Below are 17069 nucleotides of genomic sequence, written 5' to 3'. Positions count from 1 at the left end.
TGCAAATTTTTAAAAAATGAATAAATAAATAAAAAGTGAGTCATTTAGAATTATAAAATAATTTTAGTCTAATATTATTTATGTTAAAATTACTTATAAATTTCATAATTAATAAGATTTATTTTATTAAAATATTTCATGAGAGGCCATCAAGGAAATTTGAAAAGTCTTGTTTTCTTCTTAAATCCTGTTTATTTTTTATTTTTTAGTTATTTTTGCATCTGATATAAATAATTTTAAAGATTTTTATCAATATTTTATAAAATTTCGAAATACAGATACATTTTTCATAATTTTTGTTGTTTTTTTAACAGTGGTCGAGAGTAAATGATATTTATTTATTTTTCTAAATTTTAAAATACATTTTAAAAATAAAAATACATTTTTATTATAAATATTTTAAAACCGTATATTAATGAAATATCAAATTTTATTTTAATATAAAATTAAAATAATTACACATTATTTCATCTTTTATACAATTATAATTTATTAATAAACATTTTTACGCAAAGCGCCATCTGTTAGATAAAATTAAAACATAAGTATAAAAGCTTCTCTTTTATAATTTCTTAACAAATTAAAGCTTATTTAAAACGTAAAATTCGTTGTTTTCTACACAAATAATTTTAAAAATGTAATATTATTTATAAATTAAAACTGGAATAAATTATAAAGACAACAATGTAATAAAATAAATGTTAAAACCAGTTATTAAAAATATTTAGTTAATTAAATTCATATCGGTAAATATAGAAAATTTATAATAAAATAATTATTATCCAAGAGTTAGAAGAATTAAGACTTGATTATGATATCGATTATTTAAAAAAAAAATTATTTAATTAGTACCATATATATTTTTAAATTTCACAAAATATTTTTAAAAATTACTAATGTATTTTCTATACTTAGTTTGTTACCAAAATAAGTATAGAAAATATAATATTAATAATGATTAAATATCAAATAATTATAACTCTGGCAACGATGATGTCGATGATTTTAAAAGTTTAGTTAATAATCTGACATTTTAATATTTTAAAATACTTATAAAATATAAATACTTTTTTTATAATAATCTTTAATAACTTATCATCATCATCATCATCATCGGCTTACGAATTTTACTGAAAAATTTCGTTAAATGACCTTCGTTTTAATGTTATTTTTGTGCATTAAATATAAAAGTGACTATTTCAGGATTCAAGGACATGTGAAATTTCGAGATACCGTGAAAAACAATAAATTCGGAAGTTTCCTACGATTTAAAACTATATTTTTATTTATTTATTATTTTATATTTTTAAAATCAATTAAATTTTTCAATGTTAATAATTGAAGTTAGGAGCTCTGAATAAATTATTAAATATAATTTAATAAAATAATTTTATTTTTAGATTTTATTCAAATTAAAATAATAAATATTAAAAATTAAATATTTTAAGGAATGGAAATATATATATATGTACCGAGCATACATGGAATACTGTAAGATACTGTATACATGCAGTATTAATTAAAACGATTATTATGTAATTATTTCTGTGTCATAATTTTTTTAATTGCTTATATAGCAATTATTTAATATTTAGAGATCTGAAAAATGAAATATTTTATAGAAAGTATTAGATTTTACGAACTGTTTTAAGAACTGGCAACACTTATTTACAGTAATGTTTACGCTTGGCAATGTGGTCACTTTTTACACAAAAGATCAATGTTTCCAAGTCCACAATAAGCTTTTCTCCTATATTAGCCATATTTTTTCGGACTGATGGAAGACCTATCGCTAGCCAGGATTGAAAAATACCAAAAATTTTCCGAAGGGCGGTCCGACCAGGTTCCGTCCCTCTCCAGCCAGCCGCATACCATTATGGTTCTACCCGAACCCATATTGGGCTTTCTAAAATTAGGCCCTACAGTATTCATAGGGCAGAAAAAGTGAAAAAATTCCCTTCCAGATTAGATCAATGTTTTCAATGATTTTCACAATGGTCAAAATTTCCCGCTCTTCAATATTATAGCCTTACTCTCTATTATATTAAAATATTATGGGACCACAGGCGTATATTAAATGGACGTTGCACAAATGAACGTTAAGCGGCGCATGATTGTAATAAAATTATTGAATTTTAAGATTAAATATTCATTTCTCTCGTTAAAAATTCTAAACCATTTAAATTGTGATATTTACAGTCGAATGGCCGAGGCACTTCAGGCATCTACGGAGGATACGAAATCGAATGCGGGTGTCAAAAAACAAAAACTCCCAGAAATTTTTATGATTGGTCTTTCCTTCGCTACCTGGTTGCTTAATCGAACTAACGATAGGCATGAAAAATGAACCCCCAATGTCAATAAGGATAAAAATATTTTAGAAAAAAATTAGTGAGATGTAGTAAAAATCATCTTTCTAGTTTAAAATATTCAAAATTGCACTTAAAATTATTTAAATTTGGTGTTAAATATTAAGATTTTGTTGTTGTAAAAGTAAAAAAATCACGCTTAAAATTATTGAGATTTAAGGCTAAAGATTCACTTTTCTTCTTAGAAATTTTTAAAATATAGTAAAATATATTGTTGAAATGTATTTACATATGTACTGTACAATATAACAATATATACTGCATTATTATAACAATATTATAACTTACCTGTTTCAAATTACTGGAATTTAATATTAATGATTCAAAACTAATGATTATTGTTGAAAATTTTTAAAATATACTTAAAATTATTGAGCTTTAGGGCTAGAGTCAACATTCTTCTGAATTAATGTGAAAAAAACCATTAAAAATCACGAAAATTGTACTGCATTTAAAAACAATAAATTTCATTGCGCAATATTAAATGACAAAATTTTATTTAATAAGATAAAAAAATTGCTTTATTTTTTATTTTACGTTATATTACATACCATTAAAATTATAACTTTCGTAAGAATTTTAAATCAAAAATAATATTTCCGTGTTTATTCTTTGCACGACTTTCCTCAAGCAAAAACCACCTTTACATTAAATTATTAAAGAAAAAAAATGTTTTAAATATTTGTATAAAATATTAATTTCCCAGTAGGATAACCAAGGCTGTTAAGGCGTCAGCGTGCCACTCTGAGGGATCCGGGATCGAACACGACGGTCCAAAAAATTTAGGAATTTTTCGGGGGGTGGTCTCTCCAGGTTATGTTAAGTCTCCTTCTTTGCAAGGGGATAAAACCCTTGCAAACTATTTAAAACTATTCACGGGTTGGCACCACACCAACGTGACATTTTTCGTATTTTTTACGTGTTTAATACCTAAATAGGGTTCAATTTCCCATAAAGTCCTCCCAGTTGGCATTTCCTGGACAGATAATCCTTGTGTTAACTTAGAAAAAAATTATTAATTTCATTAATTTTCAACAAATTTACAACTGATTTGAATTTATAAAAAAAGAATTGCATAATTTTACAATGAAGTAAATGAAAAAATTCATTTCATTGTTAAATTATACAAATAATTTAAAAATTATTTCTTTGAATGTCAGCAATTATGACAATAATTTTTAAATATAAAATTATTAAAAATAAAATAAATGTTACATATTTTATATGCTAAATATAATTTATTTAATTATAATAATTGTAAAATAAATAAAAATTGTTTAATTTGAATGAAATAAGAAACAAAAATTTATTATTATTTTCATTTTCATCAAATAAAATTATTAAATTTAAAAAAAAATGTACAGTCGATCCCCTTATAACACTGTTGATAATTCCGTTCTATAAGAATTCCGTGTTGTACGAGTCACTTAGATTTTACAAATACGTGAGTCGTTCACAGCCCGGCACACCTATTTGTAAAATCTAAGTGACTCGTACAACACGGAATTCTTATAAAACGGAATTATCAACAGTGTTATAGGGGAGTTGACTGTATTTCAAATTATTAAACAAATATTAATATTTGATTTATATTTAAGTATAGGATTGATTTTTTTAATTAAAATTTTAAAATATTTAAATAGAGAAAATTACTATTTCATTTTATTTTTTAAAACTCCTTTTATAAAATAATTGACATTAAATTTTAATAGTAATTTTTGTCATAATTCTTCTTTCTTTAGATTATAATTTATTTTATGTAATTATTATATGTCATATAAAATCTAGGACAATGACAATGACAACTTAATAAAAGGTTAAAAATACTTCTCTTTATTCTTCATTGTTTGGTGACATTAACTTAATAAAACCTTACTGAAATAATAAAATATATATATGTAAAATTAATGTAAGTTTATGATTAAATAAATTATTATTAAAGAGACATAAACAGGAAGGAAGAAATGTGATTATGTTTTGGTTATCCACAAATATAAGGTCCAAGCCCTTTACAAAAGGTCTAAAAACTATAAAAATAAAATCAATAAAACCAAATTATATTATCATCTATTAAAATTTTAATTTATAACACTTTAATATGATAATTATTTTCATGCTTTTATGCTTTTATGCCCCCTCTAGGACCTTTCAGGCTTACAGCTCTGAATTAGAATCACTTTAGCATACTGATTTATTTTTGAAATTCATCTTCTCTAACTTAATATTTATGTATAGGTCCAATTAAAATTAACTAGTAGAGCCATTTGATCAAACTGGCTTTCTCCTCTATTTGGACCTCCACATAAATATCAGTTAAATCATTAAAATAATTATTAGTGATGTTTAAAAATAATAATTAATAATTTTTACATTTTTTTGATTCAGTAATTTTTATAATTATTAAACTGATGTTTATTTTTAATTTTAAGAATTTGAAATTTCATTAATAAACACGAAATCATTAGGCCATTGACCTATCAAAATTTGGCTGAATGTCCGACAGGTCAATCATTTCCTGAAGTTGTAGACGTGACTTTTTGTTTTTAGTTTTTGTTGTAAAATATAATAAAATAAAAATCACGTGCTAATAAAATGTCACGTTTAATTTGAATTTAATGTGGCACGTGCTTTAAAATACAATTAATCATAAAATCAGAATATTTTATGTTTATTTAAGCTGACATTTCTGAATTCATTAGCAAAAAATTAATTAATTTTAAACAAAGTTATAGACTTGATTGGAATTTTTTATGTTTTTTTGCATAATTTTCTAATTAAAATTTTAAGTAAATAATATTGAAATTTATGTTAACACTATTTAACATAATTAAATTAACAAAATTATTCAAAAAGTTGAAAAATGTTCAAAATCTTATTGCATTGTTAATTTAATATCAATGATAACGCCATTTATTTGTTTTTATATAATAAGCATATGCAATATTTCATGCAATGGATTGATAGTTTGGCCTTGTAATAGGGCCTAATTATCAAACCCCGAGGATAATTAAGCCGCATAAATAGTGCCGGATTATCCATTAGGCACGTTAAGCACATGCCTAAGAGTCTCGGACTCCGAAATTACAAAAATTAAAGCAATTGCAAGTTATATCATAATTTATAAATAATTTTATAGTTACAGTTAAACATTATTAGTTCATGATGTAAAATTATTTAGAGAGGGGCGAATTTCCGTGTCTAGCGGCTTCGGAAGGTCTTAATTCGCCACTACCTGAAGGGATAATTCTTGATAGCAGTATTTAATAGCCAGGTTCTATCCTGGCTATCAAATACTGCTATCAATTTTTTAATACAAAATTATTTTATTTAATATTTTTTAATACAAAATTTCTAAATATTGTGAGTCTCATAAAGAGATAAGTAGCACACACACAACACACAAAACCTCTCTTGATCTTTGAGAGGCCGTGCTGATACCAAGAACAATATAATACCAATGGCAAAAAGTAAGCAAAAAAAAAAAAAAAACAAAAAAATCAATATAGTCGGCTTCTGCGACCTAACAGGTTTCTGGAAAGTCGTCGTTAAGCTAATTGTCGTAAATCGAGCTCTAATTTCCCTTAAGATCAGTGTTATAATCGAGATTATGTTCTTCAAAACAGTTGCATATCATCAGACATGGCAAACAAGAAAAAGACCATTCTATACAATCATAACAGAAAATTTATACCACTCATAAATCGAGAATTTTTCTATACAGGTACATGGAAGTAGCGTAGACAGAACCGATATTAAGGGCTACCGAATTGTACATTCACCCCTGTATTACTCTGAATGTAGCCACTAGCGCTTTGGATAAAGAGTAAACTCTTGTTTATTATCAGGGCCGTCGAGAGGGGAAGCTGGAAATTTTTTCCCAGGGCTCGGAGAAAACTTAGAAACCAATTGGTTCCTACTCCTATAAATCAATGCCATTTTTACTAAACAAAAATAAATAAAATCCTTAAGACTGCTTTTCATTCATAAAGAAACATCCCATGTATTTCATTTTTTAAAAAAGATGACAAAATTACGTATATAAAATGTCGACGGCCCTGCTTATTGTATATATATGTGTGTATAAGTGTATTCAGACATTTCTCCTGTATTTACTCGATTTTAATTTAATTTATTTATTTACAAAGGACCCCGGGACACCCTGGCTACATTACTAGTGTATTGCATTACTTAAATTATAATATAATTAATGTTTATTCATTTTAACCTTGTTTAAAATTGATCCATAACTTTTAAATCAGCAAATTTATTTTATTTTATTTTATTTATAACATAAAAATCTTGCTAGGGCATGCATGAACGTGAAAGACGAGTCAACTTCAAACAATGTCAAACCAGTATTATTTTTTAGAATATATTTTTAGATATTTTTTTAAACTTACCTGGTCATTAACAAAACCTTGGTTTATTATTCTAAACTGGTAGCATTTTGCTTCTGGGGAGAATTCAATGTAAACGATGCATTCTGAATTTTTTCTTTTCCTTTTCTTAAAAACAAAATAATAATAAAAGTTCTGGTTTTAAAAATAAACAATGTATTTATGCAGTTTATTTTAGTTTTATGTTACTTTTTTTAGAAATCAAAATAAGATATTATTATTTATAATTTCTTTAGCTAAGCATTGTCTACATCTGATACAACGAAAGTAGGTTATGGAATTTAAACCTTTTAGGTATGTTTGTTATTTATTAAATTGTTTAAAATTTAAATACTTATTTTGAAAATAAGTTTATACTTTTCAGGAATTAATTTTTATGATAATTGTGGTGTATCGAATCGAGAGTAGAACATTCCGCGTTTGAGGGATGGCGAAGGAGTGTAAAGATGGTGGTCACGGATGGTCGGTAAATTAAAAATAGAATTATTACATCAAAGATAATTAGCTTTGATGTAATAATTCTATTTTTAATTTATGTTGACCAAATGGGCTAGGTTCTATTGGTTCGTATGCTCTCAGTATTTACTGAACCGACACAACAATAAATTTGGATTAGATTGGAGTGATGGGTTGAGGCAACGCAACACATGAGTGATCTGCCAAAGAGGAGAACTTTCTATGGGGTACCAGTCCCTGTTTAAATGTTAGACACGCGAGAAAACTCGAAAAACACTACGTGGCTACACTGTTAGTTAGACGCGAACCCACGACTAACTACTTTATTCACTTGATGGTCACTATTTTTATTTTAATAATTTATACTTAAAATTAAGCGTACAGTATAAATAAAGCTACATTTAATTTGTAAAAATATTATTGCTCTAGACATAAAACCTACAGGAAATTATATATAGGCTATATTTTTAAGCAGGAGTAGATAGAGGGATGTCAATAGGATACTCGGTCCGTGACAGATAGCTTAAGCCTTAAAATCTAATTTTTTATACGTTAGAAAATGTCATAAGTGATGAAAAATTCGGTTTTTATTTGTTTTACAGATTTTACTCAAATATTTGTATGGATTTTGGATAGGCCTTATATTTGTGATTGGCCTGGACTCCAATTCACTTCTCTCAGATACTCTATTCAAGTGTTTCAAGATATTTGTAGATGTTATCAGATAGGTTGACACTACAGACAAACTGTTCTTTATATTACAAGTAGCATTTCAAGTATTATTTTTATGATACTTTGTTATATATTTTTTAATTTATGTGAGAGAAATTTTCACTCTTCACTTCGTCACGTGTTCACATGCTAAAGGTAAAAATATTATAATAGAATTTCTACTTTAAAAAAAAATAAAATTACAGTTACAATGATTGAACGTATTTAAAATCATCGTTTACGGTCAAACTCTGAACAATGACCACTGGCAAAAACATAAAAAAAAATGGCCGTTATTTGGGAGTTATTTTATATTTTTGTTCAAAAAAATTCCTGGAAAAAATAGTCGCTCTTTAGAGGTAATTGTTGTTAAGGGCTGTTATTGGATGTTCGATTGTATTGATGAAATATAAATATATATTAACGTATAAAGTGGCTGATTTTGCTGATAACTTATAAATCCTACTATATAAACATGATCCAGGAACCAGGTTCCATTCTTTCAAAATCTTTCCAGTTGCTCAGGGCACTGTTTGCTTTCATAAACATCCGCTTTTCCTAAATTATAAAAAATTTATGTAATTTATTTATGTTATTCTAAAAGAAGATATAATGATTTCATTATGTATATTGATTTTTGTACCTTAAAGCTATTACACATTGAATGCTGTCTTTTATTGAAAGCAGGTTTTGGTCGCTAAGAAATGTTGTATCTCATATTTCTTAAGAATTGAGTCTTGAGAGAGATTAACAATTTTGTTCTGAAAAAAGAATTTTATTAATTTTATACAATTTGTATAACTTAAATTTTTAAAATGTTACCAAAATATAAGATCCATACTCAGAATTGAAGATGGATTGGATTGGAGATAAGGCAGCACAACGCATAGACAATCAGCGAAGGAAAGGAGCCTCCGAGAGGGATTTCAGTAGAAAATTAGCCCTTATTTAAGTGTTAGACAAATGAAGAAAATCCGGTAAACTCCACGTGGTCAGACAGGTGCGAACCCATGATCAGTGTTCAATGGTTTTATCCACTCGATCAGTGGTGAGTCAGAAGTAATTTATATTTGTTTTCATGAGAAATTCTTTTATCTGTCTTTGTTCTTCGTGTATGAAACCTATTAGAAATAAATAATTACTTATAATGCCAACCTTGGTTATTTTAGATCATTTAAAAATTAATTTTAGGCTCAATACGAATACAAGACATACCCAAAAGTATAGGAAAGTAGGGTTCGATTTACGACGATTTGGTTCTAAATTAGGCACAAACTAATTTGTTTCCTTAGAACCAAAATCGTCCTAAATCAAACTCTAACNTTGTTCCTTTGTTTCAGTCATTACTCAGAAAGTAGAAGAAATCGGTGGTCAGGCCTCTATACATCAGATTTTATAAATAATAATAATAATAATAATAACAACAGTAAATAATGATACAGAATATTCATTACTATAGGTCTATCTGAGTTCATCATATTTAATTAGAAATAAATAATTACTTATAATGCCAACCTTGGTTATTTTAGATCATTTAAAAATTAATTTTAGGCTCAATACGAATACAAGACATACCCTAGTGTATAGGAAAGTAGGGTTCGATTTACGACGATTTGGTTATAAATTAGGCACAATCTAATTTGCTTGCTTAGAATCAAAATCGTCCTAAATCAAACTCTAACTTAATATAGAAAAAATTTTTAATATAATCATTAAATGAACCTAAATGTAATTAGAATTAAAATTAAAATTAAATTCAAGTTCAGTTAGGTCTCTGGGTATCGCAGAGTTATTTTCGTATACAGAAAGATCATTAAAATTTAGTCATTTATGTAAAATAAACTAAAATAAAATAAAATATGGAAACGTTATAAACCGAAGTTCTTTTTTTTTTATAAATGATAGCAAGCCTGATTTTAGGGAAGGCAGGGAAATGGGGCCTACCTAAGGTATTTTGCATGTTATTAAAAAACTTAAAAATATTGTGAGAAGTTATTTTAAAGATGCAAACAGTGTACTTTAAGAAATAAAGTGCACGTGTCGAAACTTGAGTATTCCTCTCCATATTGTCTTAATGATAAAAAACAAAAAAAAGCATTACATGAGCCCCATTGCCCAGCCATGTGGTGTAATTGAAACTATTATATAAAACATTGAAAAAAGACTGAAACTATTCAAAAACTATAAAACTTAAGTTTTTGCATACGAATTATTAATTTTTTATATATGTATTGTTTTCATNGTACTTTAAGAAATAAAGTGCACGTGTCGAAACTTGAGTATTCCTCTCCATATTGTCTTAATGACAAAAAACAAAAAAAAGCATTACATGAGCCCCATTGCCCAGCCATGTGGTGTAATTGAAACCATTATATAAAACATTGAAAGAAGACTGAAACTATTCAAAAACTAAAAAACTTAAGCTTTTGCATACGAATTATTAATTTTTTATATATGTATTGTTTTCATCATAGTTTGTGTGTTTAATGATATGTTCAAACACTTTAAATTAAAAACTTTAATTACAATACAATAATCACAAATGTAATCATCTGGAGAATCGAGCCCACTACATTCAGAATGTGTCCAAGCAACACAAACAGTAAATCTGTACCACAATTCTTTGTTTCTACCAAATTCTCTACAGATGATACAGGTATTATTACCATTGCTTGCATCTACGTCATCGTCTTCATTATAATCACAAATATCTTTCTCTTCATAATCCTCCTCATCTGTTGATTCCTTATTAATTAATGCCAGCTCCTTCTATGCTTTTCCTTTTTCAATTCGGTTCTTTTTACAGGGAGTTTTGAATTTTTCTGGCCTTTCTTATTTTCCTTCTTTCTATACAAACATTTCATGAGTGTTCCTGTAAGAACTTCAGACTGTTCTTTCTTTCTATTTTTCTCTTCTTTGATGAGCCAGGAACTGGAGAAATATTCTCAATTGGAACAATGGTATCAGTGCTGGAATGTGTATTTTGTGTTTGCTCTTTGTCTTTTATAGTGACAAACACAGTTTTTTTCTGATTTATTTGGTTCTCGTTGTTTAACTTCATTGCTTTCATGAACAGATGCAAAATCTTCTTCCAAAAAACATTTGGATTCAATTGGAATATATCAGTGGCCAGAAAACCCTTAATTGCTTTATCAATTATAACATTGAGACTGTGAGCCTTGTTGAACAACATTGCTAGTTCATATGACGTAATTTTTTTATGAATATGTGACTTCATATAGAGATTGCATTCTTGATTGAACTCAATCTACAAGGGACCAAAGAAAGTGACATCCAGTGGCTGTATTTTATGAAAGGTGTGAGGTGGTATAGACACCATGTGTACACCATTGCTTTTACAAAATTCATAAGCAGCCAGAGATGTGTGACTACAATGATTATCAAGTATCAAAATCACAGGTTTTTCTGAACTGCAATTGGTGAATTTCACAAAATGTTCCAACCATGTTACAAAAACGTCTTCATTAATCCAACCTGACTTTGAACGAGCATAAATGGCACCCGTAGGGCCATCTTTTTGAAGATATGTCATCATTCTTTATCTGGGAAAAATAAAAATTGGTGAAACTGAAGCAACATCCCACGGTGACATTCTTTCCTCTTTCCCAGCTGGAGGCTGAACCTAATTGTTTTTGACCTTTTTCAGCATAAATATATCCCAGATGAAGAACTTTAGATATGCCAGTTTCATCAAAGTTGAATATTCTACTAGGTTCAACACTGTATTTTCTCATAACACTTTCCAAGTTACCAAAAAGCGATTAATTTCTTCCCTGTTGAATGCAGTGATTCTATTAATGCTAATTACCTCGGGTTTTCTCAGGCTTAGCTTAGGATTTCGTTTTAAAAACCATACAGCCAATCTTTTCCTGCTAAACGACTAACTATATTAAGACTGTTTCTAATGTTATTCTTTTCAGAAAATTCAAAAGCCATAAGACAAACCTCCAAGAGTGTTAGTCCATAAAACAACTTAGATAGTAGCAAAATATGGTCTGCAACTGCTTTATCTTGATCCTCGGAGAATATTGCTTTTCGACTCATAATAGAAGTAGATGAGTTATCTGATTTTAAGCGTTTTTGCAATATAGGGGATAACAAAAGCTCTACATGGCTCTCTTACTCCTCTTCCTCCAGCAACTGCACTTATGGCTGCTTGAAGGTTTTCTGCAGATCATCCAGCCTTATCTGTTGTCCTTTTAAAAACACGAGGTATCTGCAAAATAACGTAAAAATAAGTAAATAAACTGATAAAATTAATGAGAGTTTTGCTTTCATTTTTGTATGTTACTGATTTGCTGAACTTGATTTGTTCCTTTGTTTCAGTCATTACTCAGAAAGTAGAAGAAATCGGTGGTCAGGCCTCTATACATCAGATTTTATAAATAANATCAAGTATCAAAATCACAGGTTTTTCTGAACTGCAATTGGTGAATTTCACAAAATGTTCCAACCATGTTACAAAAACGTCTTCATTAATCCAACCTGACTTTGAACGAGCATAAATGGCACCCGTAGGGCCATCTTTTTGAAGATATGTCATCATTCTTTATCTGGGAAAAATAAAAATTGGTGAAACTGAAGCAACATCCCACGGTGACATTCTTTCCTCTTTCCCAGCTGGAGGCTGAACCTAATTGTTTTTGACCTTTTTCAGCATAAATATATCCCAGATGAAGAACTTTAGATATGCCAGTTTCATCAAAGTTGAATATTCTACTAGGTTCAACACTGTATTTTCTCATAACACTTTCCAAGTTACCAAAAAGCGATTAATTTCTTCCCTGTTGAATGCAGTGATTCTATTAATGCTAATTACCTCGGGTTTTCTCAGGCTTAGCTTAGGATTTCGTTTTAAAAACCATACAGCCAATCTTTTCCTGCTAAACGACTAACTATATTAAGACTGTTTCTAATGTTATTCTTTTCAGAAAATTCAAAAGCCATAAGACAAACCTCCAAGAGTGTTAGTCCATAAAACAACTTAGATAGTAGCAAAATATGGTCTGCAACTGCTTTATCTTGATCCTCGGAGAATATTGCTTTTCGACTCATAATAGAAGTAGATGAGTTATCTGATTTTAAGCGTTTTTGCAATATAGGGGATAACAAAAGCTCTACATGGCTCTCTTACTCCTCTTCCTCCAGCAACTGCACTTATGGCTGCTTGAAGGTTTTCTGCAGATCATCCAGCCTTATCTGTTGTCCTTTTAAAAACACGAGGTATCTGCAAAATAACGTAAAAATAAGTAAATAAACTGATAAAATTAATGAGAGTTTTGCTTTCATTTTTGTATGTTACTGATTTGCTGAACTTGATTTGTTCCTTTGTTTCAGTCATTACTCAGAAAGTAGAAGAAATCGGTGGTCAGGCCTCTATACATCAGATTTTATAAATAATAATAATAATAATAATAACAACAGTAAATAATGATACAGAATATTCATTACTATAGGTCTATCTGAGTTCATCATATTTAGATACTAATGTGGACAATTATTAGATGTTTAGTTCTGCTTAGTATAAATGCATTAATAATTATTCCATGTAATTCCATGTAAGAATTCCATCTAATGTGGGGTAATAGGCTCATCTGGGGGTAATGGGAACCACATCTGGGCCCCACACCATTATCCCTTCACGCCATTTTATATTTCTAACCTTTGACAAGACACAAAGGGATAAAGTGAAATCTTTTCTTCATATATATTTTAATAGTTAAGGAATTAGTTAGCATTAATACACATTAAAACAATAAGTTATATACAAGAGTACTTACAGTCGAACAAATGATGGTGTTCCAATTAGAAGAAAGATGCATATGCTGTTTTATCCTCATACAATCAAACATGTGCACAGAACAACCGCCGTATGTTGACTTCCAAGTTGGCTCTGCAGCAGCCAGAAAGAAGCAACTGTTGGGATTGAAAATTCTGAACCGTTTAGCCAAAAAATAGGTGGGTCCCATTATCCGCTCATTCCCCACTTTCTCCTATTACTATTTGTATGGCAATCGATGAGAGAGCTCCCTATTTTTGTAACGTTCAGTGATGTGAGTGTTGGATCCCAAAAACTTTAAAAATAAACTTTAAAGTAAAACAAAAATCGTCTTAAACAACAAATCTAATATCACGTTTTATTAATTCAATATCAATCAATTACTTCATTTGTCATTATAATAAAAAAAATGAATGCTCGGTTGGCAATCGTTTACTTATACTATATGAATGAGGATTGCTCTAAAAGGAAGGTCATAATTCTGATTTCGAATTTGTTCACGGAAGATCCTTCTAGAACATTTGTATGGCGGGTATATAAGGGACGGTCATATGTCGGCAGCGAAGGGTAAGGGACGCTTACTCTTTCTTCATTCTGGTATTACTTTTTAGATCATGCTCCCAGATTACCCCAAAGCAAAATTTTTAGTTACGCCAATGCCCTTTAGGATAAAGCTTGAGAAAATTAAGAGCATTTTGAGAAGCGTGAAAGAAGTGAAAGAGTCTGGATGATTGACTTATCTCACTCCTCATAAACTTTAATTAAATCAATAAATTGCTGCCTATTGCATTAAAATCGAATATTAAATCAGTGATTTCTATGATAAAAACTACTAATCAAACAGTATTATTAAAAATAAGTGATTAAGGGTCACGAGAGGCCCTTATTCACTTATCTTTTTGAGGCCTCAATAAATTAAAATAAGTTTAAAAATTGAATCATATTATATAAATAGCCTTATGATAAGTGGTCTTATTAACTACCTAAATAATTGCATTTAAACAGAGTATTTTATAATTATCATTAACCGAAGTAGTGTATATTATACTGTATTTTATAATAATTATAGAATAATGGTTAAATACAATAAATAAAATATAGATAAAATGTTGCTCAAAGTATTAAACAAAAGCCATCATTATGCAAATAAATATAGAAAAAAATCTATATTTTTTTATTATTCATTTTATAAGAATTTCGCATTAACCCGTTTCAAATCGGAAGCGAATTCCAGAACTTTGTAATTATATTGTATAAAATATATTGAAAAATAGAACAAATTGTCATTCATATACGTCAGGAAACTGGTTTTTTCTCTATCGTTTCTTATTATTATTAAAAAGAAAAAAAAATGCCGAACTCTGACCCGCTCTGAATAAATCTACGTTATGAATCCATGGTTCGGCTTTTACGTTTCTTAGAGCGCCATCTCTATTAAGTAATACAAATTAAAAATATTCAAATTAATATTTTTTAAATGTCTAACTGTTAATTGAATTCATTTTACATAAGAAATTATTACTTATAAAAAAATTTAAACCAAATTTACATGTAAGATGCGTTCTGAATAAATTTATAATTATATGTGTATTTATATGTTTATATGTTATGCATACATTAAAGAATTATTATTTTTACTAAAAATATACGCATTTATTTATTTTAATATGGAATATTACTGAATATTATTAGAAAATTAAAACGTAATAACAATTATAATTAATTAAACATTTAATTATATTATTTTAAATTAAAACATTATATATTTATTTAAGTAAAAAGTTTAAACTTTGCAATAGATGGCGACACATGCTACATTATATTTACAATGGTTTTAAATTATTATTTTTTAAACTTTAGATAAAAGGTTTTATATAATAATATGAATCTTTAATGATATTTAATTAATATGTAGAATGAAAGTATTCTAATTTAGTTCCACTTTTCTTAAAATAATAATATACTTTCATTGTTATAATGGTAAAGGTATGTAATAGTAAGAAACCAAGCATATACTTTTCTCTCATTATTACTTTATTATAGAATACTTATTCGATTATATTAAATTATACATTAATTTTATTCATTTATTTAATTTTTGGTTAATAAATTTTATATCTGTCCTACGGTAGAGAGCCTCAATTCATGTATATACAATTGTTTAAAGATAAACTGTATAGAATATAGTTTAAAAAGTAAGTAAACTCTCGTCTTAAAATCCTTCCTTGATACAGAATATTACATAAATACAATAAAAATTGTAAGTGTATAATTTAAATTTTTAAATAAAGCATTTTAAAAACTATACAAAACATAACTTTAAATACAAGTAAACTTTTACCTTTCATTATATTCTCAATAGAATATCACGGTTTATAACAGATCGTCTACAAAATTCCCTAAAAACGATGAAAAAATAGCTTGAAATCTTTATTCTATCAATATTAATAGTTTAATTACGAAAAAACTCAAAAATTTTTCAAATAAATCATAATATAAGCTTTATATTTAAAAAACTGAATTTTTATTGAGTTTTCCTTGATGTTTTATCAACGTCAGCCATATTTGCGTGTGTTTAATCAAGCGATAAATATAGAAATAAATAAGCAAATAACATTTTGTACCCGTTAATTAGTATTAATCTGATATTTGTAATCAGATGGATGACTGTTGTGTTAAGAATATTCTCCATTGAGGTACTAACATACAGGCCTCTTTAAATGCTTCTTAAGTATCCGTGGTTCGGATTTTACATTGGAAATAAGTAAAATAATCATTTTAAAGAAATTAGAATTAATTTATATCATTTCATATACTTCAATAACGTTATAATGTTTAATATAAAAATTTTAATGCATAAATTGTAGAAATTGAACTAAATATTATATTAATTTGCTCAGTTATGAGAGTATATTATTGTATATTTATACTGTTTTATCAAATTTTATAATCGAATACGCTTGAAAAGAATTTAAACGTGCATTAAACTTCACTATTTTGAAAGGATGTTGACTTCTGCGATTTAAAGAAAGTTTCAAAAGTGAAAGGTTTACAGACACATCTGATCTTGGTAGAACGGAAATCAATTATAGATAATTATTTAAACTGGTCATTTCTCTTATTTTTGTTTTTGTTTTTTTGTCTGATATTTCGTTTTGCTCCATGTGATTTCAGTTCTTTTTTTAATCGTTATTATTTTTTAAGCTTCAGATTTCTCTTGAACTAACCAATTTCTTCTTCCAATTTGCCCTGTCCAATCTGGAGTTTGGCCTTCTCAATTTGTATTTCATAATATCCTTGTTTTTAATATATATATTTCAAATTTAAATGATTAAA

General features: G+C 27.6%; 1 long non-coding RNA gene across 1 annotated transcript; it reads right to left on the bottom strand.

Annotated features, from left to right (window-relative positions):
* Window positions 1-8273: 8273 nt before the first annotated feature.
* Window positions 8274-16282, bottom strand: LOC111612834. Its single transcript, XR_002754680.1, has 4 exons — window positions 16075-16282; window positions 8775-9054; window positions 8577-8694; window positions 8274-8491 (listed from the first exon to the last, which is right to left on the bottom strand). It is a non-coding gene; the product is annotated as an uncharacterized LOC111612834 (long non-coding RNA).
* Between the last annotated feature and the right edge of the window lie 787 nt (window positions 16283-17069).

This window comes from Centruroides sculpturatus, unplaced genomic scaffold (assembly GCF_000671375.1).
Source record: "Centruroides sculpturatus isolate CEXI.00-Female unplaced genomic scaffold, Cexi_2.0 scaffold763, whole genome shotgun sequence".
Taxonomy (NCBI): Eukaryota; Metazoa; Arthropoda; class Arachnida; order Scorpiones; family Buthidae; genus Centruroides; species Centruroides sculpturatus.
This window is presented reverse-complemented; position numbering and strand designations above follow the sequence as displayed.